The 12,750-nt window shown below is 47.9% G+C and overlaps 1 protein-coding gene across 5 annotated transcripts in view; it reads left to right on the forward strand.

Annotated features, from left to right (window-relative positions):
- TRAF3 (TNF receptor associated factor 3) overlaps positions 1 to 12,750 on the forward strand; it is a 139,866-nt gene that overhangs the window by 55,962 nt on the left and 71,154 nt on the right. The window contains exon 2 of one of the 5 annotated variants that reach the window (XM_040333335.1): positions 3,252 to 3,393. The exons of the other annotated variants lie outside the window; for them this stretch is intronic. The gene's annotated coding sequence lies outside the window, so the exon portion shown is untranslated. The remainder of the gene's footprint in view (positions 1 to 3,251; positions 3,394 to 12,750) is intronic. 5 annotated transcript variants of the gene reach the window in all.

Below are 12,750 nucleotides of genomic sequence, written 5' to 3' on the forward strand. Positions count from 1 at the left end.
CTACATATTTTTGTAAAAAAATAGATCGCAATAAGCGTTTATTGATTGGTTTGCGCAAAATTTATAGCGTTTACAAAATAGGGGATAGTTTTATGGCATTTTTATTAATATTTTTTTTTTTTTTTTTTTTACTACCAATGGCGGCGAAATGTCACAGTTCCTATACACGAGGGCCCAGGAAATGTGGCAGTTCCTATACACGAGGGCCCAGGAAATGTGGCCGTTCCTATACACGAGGGCCCAGGAAATGTGGCAGTTCCTATACACGAGGGCCCAGGAAATGTGGCAGTTCCTATACACGAGGGCCCAGGAAATGTGGCCGTTTCTATACACGAGGGCCCAGGAAATGTCGCAGTTCCTATACACGAGGGGCCCAGGAAATGTGGCAGTTCCTATACACGAGGGCCCAGGAAATGTGGCAGTTCCTATACACGAGGGCCCAGGAAATGTGGCCGTTTCTATACACGAGGGCCCAGGAAATGTGGCAGTTCCTATACACGAGGGGCCCAGGAAATGTGGCAGTTCCTATACACGAGGGGCCCAGGAAATGTGGCAGTTCCTATACACGAGGGCCCAGGAAATGTGGCAGTTCCTATACACGAGGGCCCAGGAAATGTGGCAGTTCCTATACACGAGGGCCCAGGAAATGTGGCAGTTCCTATACACGAGGGCCCAGGAAATGTGGCAGTTCCTATACACGAGGGCCCAGGAAATGGGGCAGTTCCTATACACGAGGGCCCAGGAAATGTGGCCGTTTCTATACACGAGGGCCCAGGAAATGTGGCAGTTCCTATACACGAGGGCCCAGGAAATGTGGCAGTTCCTATACACGAGGGCCCAGGAAATGTGGCAGTTCCTATACACGAGGGCCCAGGAAATGTGGCCGTTTCTATACACGAGGGCCCAGGAAATGTCGCAGTTCCTATACACGAGGGGCCCAGGAAATGTGGCAGTTCCTATACACGAGGGCCCAGGAAATGTGGCAGTTCCTATACACGAGGGGCCCAGGAAATGTGGCAGTTCCTATACACGAGGGGCCCAGGAAATGTGGCAGTTCCTATACACGAGGGGCCCAGGAAATGTGGCAGTTCCTATACACGAGGGCCCAGGAAATGTGGCAGTTCCTATACACGAGGGGCCCAGGAAATGTGGCAGTTACTATACACGAGGGCCCAGGAAATGTGGCCGTTTCTATACACGAGGGCCCAGGAAATGTGGCAGTTCCTATACACGAGGGGCCCAGGAAATGTGGCAGTTCCTATACACGAGGGGCCCAGGAAATGTGGCAGTTCCTATACACGAGGGGCCCAGGAAATGTGGCAGTTCCTATACACGAGGGCCCAGGAAATGTGGCAGTTCCTATACACGAGGGCCCAGGAAATGTGGCAGTTCCTATACACGAGGGCCCAGGAAATGTGGCAGTTCCTATACACGAGGGCCCAGGAAATGTGGCAGTTCCTATACACGAGGGCCCAGGAAATGTGGCCGTTTCTATACACGAGGGGCCCAGGAAATGTGGCAGTTCCTATACACGAGGGGCCCAGGAAATGTGGCAGTTCCTATACACGAGGGCCCAGGAAATGTGGCAGTTCCTATACACGAGGGCCCAGGAAATGTGGCAGTTCCTATACACGAGGGCCCAGAAAAAGTTGCAGTTCCTATACACGAGGGCCCAGGAAATGTGGCAGTTCCTATACACGAGGGCCCAGGAAATGTGGCCGTTTCTATACACGAGGGCCCAGGAAATGTCGCAGTTCCTATACACGAGGGGCCCAGGAAATGTGGCAGTTCCTATACACGAGGGCCCAGGAAATGTGGCAGTTCCTATACACGAGGGCCCAGGAAATGTGGCCGTTTCTATACACGAGGGCCCAGGAAATGTGGCCGTTTCTATACACGAGGGCCCAGGAAATGTCGCAGTTCCTATACACGAGGGGCCCAGGAAATGTGGCAGTTCCTATACATGAGGGCCCAGGAAATGTGGCCGTTTCTATACACGAGGGCCCAGGAAACGTCGCAGTCGCTCAGTAATCGGCGCTCTCTTCTCGGGTTTTTACATTCAGTATGATAATAAAGGTGTTTTTTTTTTTTTTCTTGTACAAAAGATCCGTAATCAGGAATTGGCTCTGACAGAACTGCAGATTTTGCGTTCTTCAGATTTGAATAGACAGAATAAAATGCTAACGACGGGGGGGGGGGGGGGGGAGAGAATCGTCAAGGGCACGGTGCCCAATGCCATTGCAATCACAGCGGGCGCACGCGTTGGCCTTGTAATGAGTGGGGGGAGGGTTCTTTGTAGAATGTTCTTGGCCATTTTTTCCTCTAGCAGTTGATTGGTTTTCCGGCTTATTTTTGCTTCTTTTTCAGCTGGTAATAATTCTTGTAAATAAAAAAAGGGGGGGGGGGGCGGATGCCCACCTACTTTCATTTCATTTTATAAAATGTTGCCTTTTTGCAGCTTTAATTCTCATTATGTTGCGGCGTATTCAGGGCTCTGATTGAAGATCTGTTGTTGGTCCCCTTATATTTGTAGGGGGGCGGGGGCGTATTCATTGGGGCGCCATAGTAGTTGGTGGTGCCACCCAGCAGCTGTGACCCCCTCCCCCCCCCCCCAATCTGGCAGAACTGCATGTGAATTTGCTCTGTGGAAATGCTGGCAAAATGTAATGTTGCTAAGCCATTTTCTCTCCGGGTCGAATGTTCTTCACTTGTAAGAATAACGTGAATTGGGAAAATACTGCGTTATGGCCACTAGGGGGAGCTGACAATCATAATAATAAAAAAAAAAGGTCGCAAAGTTCAAGGGGGCCGAATACTTTCGCAAGGCACTGTGTGTGTGTGTGTGTGTGTGTGTGTATATGTGTGTGTGTGTGTGTGTGTGTGTGTGTGTGTGTGTGTGTATGTATGTATATATGTGTGTGTGTGTGTGTGTGTGTGTGTGTGTGTGTATGTATATATATAATTTATTTGATTTTGTTTTGTTTTATACGTCTGTATTTCAGAAGTAACTTTGTTCCCTACCCCACAGCAGAGCTGTATGTGGCTTTTATTATTTTGGCACCAGGCCAATCTATGATCAATAACGAGCTATTATTATAAAAAAAAAAAAAAGGGATTTCACTTTCAATTTGATATAAAAAAAAAGAAATAAAAAAACTTTTGTGATACGGCCTCTCAGACTCTTAGAAACTTTCCACAGAGGAAGTGCAGATGAAGTGGACTGTAAAATAAATGTGTGCAATCTTCCACAGAGGTATTCCCCTTCTCATCACGCACATTGCACGCCGCCGAGGGATCTCAGTCTTACTACATGGATATGCAGAGGGTGAGAGAGGCTCAGGCTGGGAAGGAGTTTAGTAGTGTGTTCAATGATGGGGACGCTGACTTCATAAGGTGAGTGTTGTGTTTTTTTTTATTATTATTCATTATCCTGCGTACTTTCCATTCACTCTACCATTTTATTTTTTATTTTTTTTGGTAGTTGTAGTTCAAAATGTTGTGGGTTCAAGTGGTTATTAAAACCAAACGCAAATCTACTACTTCTTGCCATACCGCTGCTACCACTACTGTGGTGGCTGCATTTGTTTTCTTTTTTTAGGCTTTCGTTCCTTTTATTTCCCCCTGGTGATCTGGCCAGTAATCCTGTTGCTTTTCTTTTCTATCGTTTTTTTTTTTTTTTTTTGATTTTGTAAACAATCAAAATCCGAGTGGCAATACAATTGCAATGACCTTGTGCAATCCTGTTGCTTTTTAAAGGAACGAGCTGAGACAGGGATGAGACAAAACATTTGTAACTGGGCGGCACAGTGGTGTAGTGAGTAGCACTCTCGCCTAGCAGTAAAAAAGGGTCGCTGGTTCGAAATTCAGGCCACGACTCTACCTGCCTGGAGTTTGCATGTTCTCCCTGTGCCTGCGTGGGTTTCCTCCGGGTACTCCGGTTTCCTCCCACACTCCAAAGACATGCTGGTAGGTTAATTGGCTTCTGCCTAAATTGGCCCCTAGTATATGAGTGTGAGTTAGGGACCTTGGATTGTAAGCTCCTGGAGGGTAGGGACCGATGTGAATGTATATTGTATATGTAAAGCGCTGCGTAATTTGACGGCGCTATATAAGTACCGTATTTATCGGGGTATTGCGCGCACCCGCGTATAACGCGCACCCCCAACCTAGAAGGGAAATTTTAGAAAAAAAAAAATACTTACAGTTTGAATGCCCCTCGTTGGTGTCTTGCCCGGCGTCCATCGGCGGGCTTGCCCGGTCCAGCGTCCGTCTGCGGCCTCGGTGGTGTCTTCCCGCGCTGTCTCTCAGTCGAATCCCCGCTTCCCGCGCTGAGTTTGAACTGCGCCGCCGACATATACCGAGCACAGTACACTCGGGCACGTTCAGCCACGCTCGGCTTCTCACGCATAAAGGCTAGGAGGCGTCAGAGCGTGACCGCGAGCGAAGCCGAGCCTGGCTGAATGTACCCGAGTGTACTGCGCTCGGTATATGTCGGCGGCGCAGTTCAAACTCGCCGCGGGTATCGGCGTATATCGCGCACCCACAAATTTTCCCCTTATTTCAGGCATATGCAATTAGCGGACCTCCAGCTGTTGCCAAACTACAAGTCCCATGAGGCATAGCGAGACTCTGACAGCATCAAGCGTCATATGACACCCAGAGGCATGATGGGACTTGTAGTTTGGCAACAGCTGGAGGTCCGCTAATTGCATATCCCTGCCTTATTTTAAGGGCAAAAAAGTGCGCGGTATACGCCGATAAATACGGTACCTAAATAATAATAACGGACAGGGGTGCTTTAATTTATTTATGTGAAACCTTTATCCCAACATGGAAAAAAATCTGTTTGCTGTAACTGATTATAACGTATTAACTGGAGTTTGGCTTCAGTTTTGTTAGTTTATTATATACGGGGCACAGAGTGGCTGAGTGGTTAGCACTTCCACCTAGCAGCACTAGGGTGGTCGGTTTAAATCCCAACCACGGCACTACCTACCTGGGGTTTGCCTGTTCTCCCTGTGACGGTGTGAGTTTCCTCCGGGTACTCCTATTTCCTCCAACACATGCTGGCGGGTTTCTTGGCCCCGGTCTAGATTTCCTCGTCCATCTTTTGTTTATTTTTGGAAGGCGACATTTCCAAGCCATAAACTTTTACAATGAATAGAGCGCTACAGAAAATATCCACATTAATGATTTGCTAGTCCCACTCCCCTCCCTGACAATGCTGCTGTCCAGAGGTACCCCCTGTGCTCCTTCATCCAGAGTGGGGGGCACTCTAATACAGGAGGGGTGTTACTGGTCAGATCACCGGGTACCAATGGCAATTGTCAAGCAAAGCCTATGAAATGCTTGTGATCTGTATATCAACATCTGACCAAAAGATCCAAAAACACTGAAGCAGCAGACTTGGTGAAAATGAATGCGTCATTCTCACCTTTGGCCACGGCTGTAGGACCCTCTGAAAAGCCAGGGCCCCATAGTAGGCAAAAGGCCCCCTCCAAAAGCCCCTGTTACGGTTGGGTCTGTCACCGCCTCTAATGACCGACCACAAAAGCGTAACAACATCTAAATCAATATTGGTACATTCCTACACTGATATCAAAGCAGGAGCAGATGAATCCTGTCCTGGAATGCCTGGATAATAAGGGGGATATTAGACGCGTTTCGCTTCTAGCTTCGTCAGGAGGACAGTTGCTGTCAAGTAAGATTAGAAGTATCCGTTTCACATCAAACATAAATGTTACACAATTACTAAGTGTATGTGATTATATCACAAACTTCTTTCAATGTGTAGAAGTGATCAAAAGACGACATTGCGGTGCCTGGGGGGTCGAGGAAAGGGAAAACCAACACGCCTCATATGTTTAACCACTTAAGGACCGCCTCCTGCACATTTACGTCGGCAGAATGGCACGGCTGGGCACAAGCAAGTACAGGTACGTCCTCTTTAAAGCGGTGGTTCACCCTCCATAACAACATTTTAGCATAAAATGAGGCATAGTAGCGCGAGCTATAGTATGCCTGTATTTATTTTTTTAGCCTGGTACTCACTGTGCACTCGTAGAGACAAGATTACGACTCCCCGCGGGGAATGGGCGTTCCTATGGAGAGGGAAAGTGATTGACGGCCGGCTCTGGCACGTCACGCTCCCCGAAGACAGCCGGAACAGGTCTTGGCTCTTCACGGCGCTATACGGCGCCTGCGCACAGACTATGCGCAGGCGCCGTGAAGCGCCAAGTCCTATTACGGCTATTTCCGGAGAAGCGTGACGTGCCAGAGCCGGCAGTCAATCACCTTCCCTCTCCATAGGAACGCCCATTCCCCGCGGGGAGTCGGAATCTTGTCTCTACGATTACACAGTGAGTACGGGACTAAAAAAATAAAGACAGGCATACTGTAGCTCGCGCTACTATGCCTCATTTTATGCTAGAGGAAAACATTTTTTTTATTAATAGGGTGAACCCCCGCTTTAAGTGCCCAGCCGTGCGCCCACGACCAGGTTCGAAGCTCCGTGAACGCGGGACCCGCAAGCCCGATCGCCGCTGGAGTCCCCGCGATCGGTCCCCGAAGCTGAAGAACGGGGAGAGCTATGTGTAAACACAGCTTCCCCGTTCTTCACTGTGGCGCCGTCATCGATCGTGTGTTCCCTGATATAGGGAAACACAATCAATGACGCCACACCCCCTACAGTTAGAAACACAGATGAGGTCACACTTAACCCCTTCAGCGCTCCCATGTGGTTAACTCCCAAACTGCAATTGTAATTTTTACAATAAACAATGCATTTTTTGCTGTGGAAATGACAATGGTCCCAAAAATGTGTCAAAATTGTCCGATGTGTCCGCCATAATGTTGCAGTCACGAAAAAAAATCGCTGATCGCCGCCATTAGTAGTAAAAAAAAAAAAAAAAATAATAAAAATGCAATAAAACTATCGCCTATTTTGTAAACGCTATAAGTTTTGCGCGAACCAATCGATAAACGCTTATTGCGATTTTTTTTTTTTTTTTTTATACCAAAAATAGGTAGAAGAATACGTAGCGGCCTAAACTGAGGGAAAAAACATATTTTTTTTATATGTTTTTGGGGGATATTTATTATAGCAAACCGTAAAAAATATTGCATTTTTTTTATCAAAAATATCGCTCTATTTTTGTTTATAGCGCAAAAAATAAAAACCGCAGAGGTGATGAAATACCACCAAAAGAAAGCTCTATTTGTGGGAAAAAAAGTACGCCAATTTTGTTTGGAAGCCACGTCGCACGACCGCGCAATTGTCAGTTAAAGCGACGCAGTGCCGAATCGCAAAAACTGGCCAGGTCCTTTAGCTGCCTAAAGGTCCGGGTCTTAAGTGGTTAAGCTGGTGCTGTGACTGGTGGTTCAGGTTTCCTGTTTCAGGGTATATCTCCTTTCTTTTGCAGCATTCTTTGGAGTCATTCTTGCATGCAGGGACTAGAGTTGTGTCTCCCTACACTGTGTGCATCAATAGAAACCCACAGCCCCATAGCTTAAGATGGCAGGGCTCCTCCCCCTTCCTCCTCTAAGCAAACAAACTGGCTGGAGACTGCGCTGTCCACTGTTAACTCTTTCCTGTGAAGACCGGATGTTCAGGGAAGCAGCACTGTGCTCAATGTGTTGAGATAAAACTTGCTGAGGGTTTTTATATTATTTTATTACCATCATCAATTGAATACGTTTTTGGCAGTAAAATGTTTCAGTTTTTTTGGACTTCAGTAAAAAATAGAAAAACAGTCAAGAAAAGAATTTGCCCCAAAATAGGACTGGTCTGTGACGATCGGGAGCTGCGGAGAGAGTCGTCTCTCATTCGCTCGCTACTTGAAAATCCGAACGGCGATTTTAATAGAGTAATGAGCGCGGAGTGCGACGAAATGAAACAAGGACACCCGGGAGCAATGCACTCAATTAGAGGCAGGCGTGAAATCGCAGCCAGGCGCACCACAGTGCTTAACCTATTTATACCCTTCTCCGTTTCACCGACCAGCGGGGACAGACCGCTCTGTTGAGACGATTTGATAGGCTGGCTGTGAACGGCCTGGATTCCGGTCTTCGTATTCTACAGGTCCAGGTTATAAAGATAAATAATCCATCTCTAAGATACCTTTACATTACACTTGTGCTTTATTCATTTCAAAATGCTGCAAGTACAGAAACGTACACGCTGACCTGGCAAAAATCCAGTGTACCCCGGACCTCAAGTGAATGGGGCTGCTCATGCAAGCACCCCGCAACTGCATTCAATGAACGTTGTTGTGTGGTAGTGTGGCAATCGAGGGGTTAAAGTTGGAGGTGAAGAGGCGATACAACACCTTTACCACCTATCAAGTGCTCTCTGTGTAGAGGACTCTTGCGAGATGTAGTTCTGGTGTGTATGTGTGATGGGAAAGGACTCTTGGGAGGTGTAGTTCTGGGGTGTATGTGTGATGGGAAAGGACTCTTGGGAGATGTAGTTCTGGGGGGGAAGGGGGGTTGGGAAAGGACTCTTGGGAGATGTAGTTCTGGTGTGTATGTGTGAAGGGAAAGGACTCTTGGGAGATGTAGTTCTGGGGTGTATGTGTGAAGGAAAAGGACTCTTGGGAGATGTAGTTCTTGGGGTGTGTGTGAAGGAAAAGGACTCTTGGGAGATGTAGTTCTGGGGGGGAAGGGGGGTTGGGAAAGGACTCTTGGGAGATGTAGTAATTGGGGGTGTGTAAGACTCTTGGGAGATGTAGTTCTGGGGTGTATGTGTGATGGGAAAGGACTCTTGGGAGATGTAGTTCTGGGGTGTATGTGTGATGGGAAAGGACTCTTGGGAGATGTAGTTCTTTGGGTGTGTGTAATGGGAAAGGACTCTTGGGAGATGTAGTAATTGGGGGTGTGTAAGACTCTTGGGAGATGTAGTTCTGGTGTGTATGTGTGATGGGAAAGGACTCTTGGGAGATGTAGTTCTGGGGGGGAAGTGGGGTTGGAAAAGGACTCTTGGGAGATGTAGTTCTGGGGTGTATGTGTGAAGGAAAAGGACTCTTGGGAGATGTAGTTCTGGTGTGTATGTGTGAAGGAAAAGGACTCTATGGAGATGTAGTTCTGAGGGATGTGCCAATGCCAGCAGCTGCCCATGCAAGCTTTTTACACTCCTGGTGATGATGCCACATCACAATGTTTTGTGGATACATTTAGCTAATGCGTGGTAGATGTCAGAAGGTCGGAAAAAAATCCCAAATGTTATAATTTTATGGTTTTCACCAGAACAAGATGAGGATGGATGAGCTTCCAATGGGGACACCAGTTCTGATGGCAACTCCTAAGGCAGTGATGGGGAATCTTGGCCCCCCCCAGAGGTTTTGGAACTACATTTCCCATGATGCTCCTGCACTCTGCATTGTAGCTGAGCATCATGGGAAATGTAGTTCCATAACCTCTGGGGGGTGCCGAGGTTCCCCATCGCTGTCCTAAGGGTTGAATTGTCTCACTTGGGTTTTCTCATCCTCTTGGCTCCGGGACGGCAATTGGTGGGAAATCTCAGCAGAAACCTGGCAGAGGTTCTAACCCTTTGCTGCTCCTTCCAAAACCGAAAAGATTTTTGGTTGGAGTTCTACTTTAAGCAATCAGTCCCGATCTGCAAATTCCTCCCTGGTCTATTTAGCGTTACTATGTTTGCTTAACAACCGCTGATTACGCGGCGGCGGCGGCGGCGTTGGTATGTTTGTGTTTGAAAACAACTCTTTTTCAAGCTGGAAATCCCCTTTTTTTTTTTGAAGAGAACTCCGCTGAGCATTTCTGGCCGAGAACACAACATGACACTAAAAGAGAGAAAAACAAGAAGAGGTATAAACGCGCCTGCTCGGGCGTTCTCTAGTCCAGGCCGAGGTCCGCAGCCTTTCCCGCATTAAAGGTCATTTATTTACAAGAATTCGACGACCGGCAGGCCAGTGACCCGCAAAACGAGGCGGAGTCTGCGGCTTTCCATTCCTGATAGAAATACTGCTGATGATAAATTAGATCCGGATATTAATATTTAGCCATTAATTCGTTTACCTTGTCATTGCAAGATAATCCGTCCCAATGCATGCACTTCAGAGCGGCTCCAATGCATGCATGTCAGATTGGCTCCGATGCATGCACCACAGAGCTCAGATCGGCTCCAATGCATGCATGTCAGATCGGCTCCAATGCATGCAGGTCAGATCAGCTCCAATGCATGCAGGTCAGATCGGCTCCAGTGCATGCATGTCAGATCGGCTCCAATGCATGCACTTCAGAGCTCAGAACGGCTCCAATGCATGCATGTCAGATCGGCTCAGCTTCAATGCATGCACTTCACACGTCAGATCGGACCCAATGCATGCATGTCAGATCGGCTCCAATGCATGCACTTCAGAGCTCAGATAGGCTCCAATGCATGCATGTCCGATCGGCTCCAATGCATGCATGTCAGATCGGCTCCAATGTATGTACCACAGAGCTCAATCGGCTCCAATGCATGTACCACAGAGCTCAGATAGGCTCCAATGCATGCATGTCAGATCGGCTCCAATGCATGTACCACAGAGCTCAGATAGGCTCCAATGCATGCATGTCAGATCGGCTCCAATGCATGCAGGTCAGATCGGCTCCAATGTATGTACCACAGAGCTCAATCGGCTCCAATGCATGTACCACAGAGCTCAGATAGGCTCCAATGCATGCATGTCAGATCGGCTCCAATGCATGTACCACAGAGCTCAGATAGGCTCCAATGCATGCATGTCAGATCGGCTCCAATGCATGCAGGTCAGATCGGCTCCAATGCATGCAGGTCAGATCGGCTCCAATGCATGCAGGTCAGATTGGCTCCAATGCATGTACCACATAGCTCAGATCGGCTCCAATGCATGCATGTCAGATCTGCTCCAATGCATGCACCACGGAGCTCAGATCGGCCCCAATGCATGCACTTCAGAGCTCAGATCAGCTCCAATGCATGTACCTCAGATCGGCTCCAATGCATGTACCTCAGATCGGCTCCAATGCATGTATGTCAGTTCGGCTCCAATGCATGTATGTCAGATCGGCTCCAATGCATGTATGTCAGATCAGCTCCAATGCATGTACCACAGAGCTCAGATCGGCTCCAATGCATGCACTTCACACCTCAGATAAGCTCCAGTGCATGCACGTAATATGTCCGCTCAGCTTCAATGCATGCACTTCACACGTCAGATCTGCCCCAATGCATGCATGTCAGACCTCAGATCAGCCCCAATGCATGCATGTCAGACCTTAGATCAGCCCCAATGCATGCACGTCACAGCTCAGATCAGCCCCAATGCATGCACGTCACACCTCAGATCAGCCCCAATGCATGCATGTCAGACCTCGGATCAGGCCCAATGCATGCACTTCACACCTCAGATCAGCCCCAATGCATGCACTTCACAGCTCAGATCAGCCCCAATGCATGCACGTCACACCTCAGATCAGCCCCAATGCATGCACTTCACACCTCAGATCAGCCCCAATGCATGCACTTCACACCTCAGATCAGCCCCAATGCATGCACTTCACAGCTCAGATCGGCCCCAATGCATGCACTTCACACCTCAGATCAGCCCCAATGCATGCACTTCACACCTCAGATCAACCCCAATGCATGCACTTCACAGCTCAGATCGGCCCCAATGCATGCACTTCACACCTCAGATCAGCCCCAATGCATGCACTTCACACCTCAGATCAGCCCCAATGCATGCACGTCAGACCTCAGATCAGCCCCAATGCATGCACTTCACACCTCAGATCAGCCCCAATGCATGCACTTCACACCTCAGATCAGCCCCAATGCATGCACTTCACACCTCAGATCAGCCCCAATGCATGCACGTCAGACCTCAGATCAGCCCCAATGCATGCACTTCACACCTCAGATCAGCCCCAATGCATGCACTTCACACCTCAGATCAGCCCCAATGCATGCACTTCACACCTCAGATCAGCCCCAATGCATGCATGTCAGACCTCAGATCAGCCCCAATGCATGCATGTCAGACCTCAGATCAGCCACAATGCATGCATCTCAGATCAGCCCCAATGCACACATGTCACACCTCAGATCAGCCCCAATGCATGCACTTCACAGCTCAGATCGGCCCCAATAGATGTAACCTTTACTGATGCAGTTTTCCCTCTGTTGCGTCGATTTAGCGTTTTCCAGGTTTTGCGTTGGACTTGCTTTATGCAAATCGCCTTTATTTCGATCTCTCAAAAAAAAAAGAAAATTTAAATAAATGACACAGAATAATTTTTTTAACTTTTTGAACTAAAGTAACTTTGGTGGAGTCGCATCTGCTGAACCTGGAAGAACTTTTATAATTCAAAGCAGAGAACGCCGTCTGGGATTTCCCTTCACCAACAAAACAAAGCTATTATGCCGGTCGCATGCAAAAACCACCTTTTTTTTTTTTTTTTTTTGTTCCTTCACCTCGTGACATCGCAGCTCTGCACAAAGGTTGTCTCTGCTGACGCTCCGGGTCAGGACTGAACTTGTGTCTTCATAATTGGTGAGCTCCAGACTCCCATTACGTAGCCTGAAAATCCTATTCACAAGGCAGCAGCCTATCAACCGTTTCAATGCTTGCTTTAGAACACAAAGCCAACACGCAGGAGTAAAACATCAGGCTTTCAATACGCCGGCGTTCAGGAGCTTTGAATTATGCCCAGATGTTTTTTCACCTTAAAGGGGTTTTCCACCTTTTTTTTAAGTTTATTAAAAGTCAG

This window comes from Rana temporaria, chromosome 13 (assembly GCF_905171775.1).
Source record: "Rana temporaria chromosome 13, aRanTem1.1, whole genome shotgun sequence".
NCBI classification, from domain to species: Eukaryota; Metazoa; Chordata; class Amphibia; order Anura; family Ranidae; genus Rana; species Rana temporaria.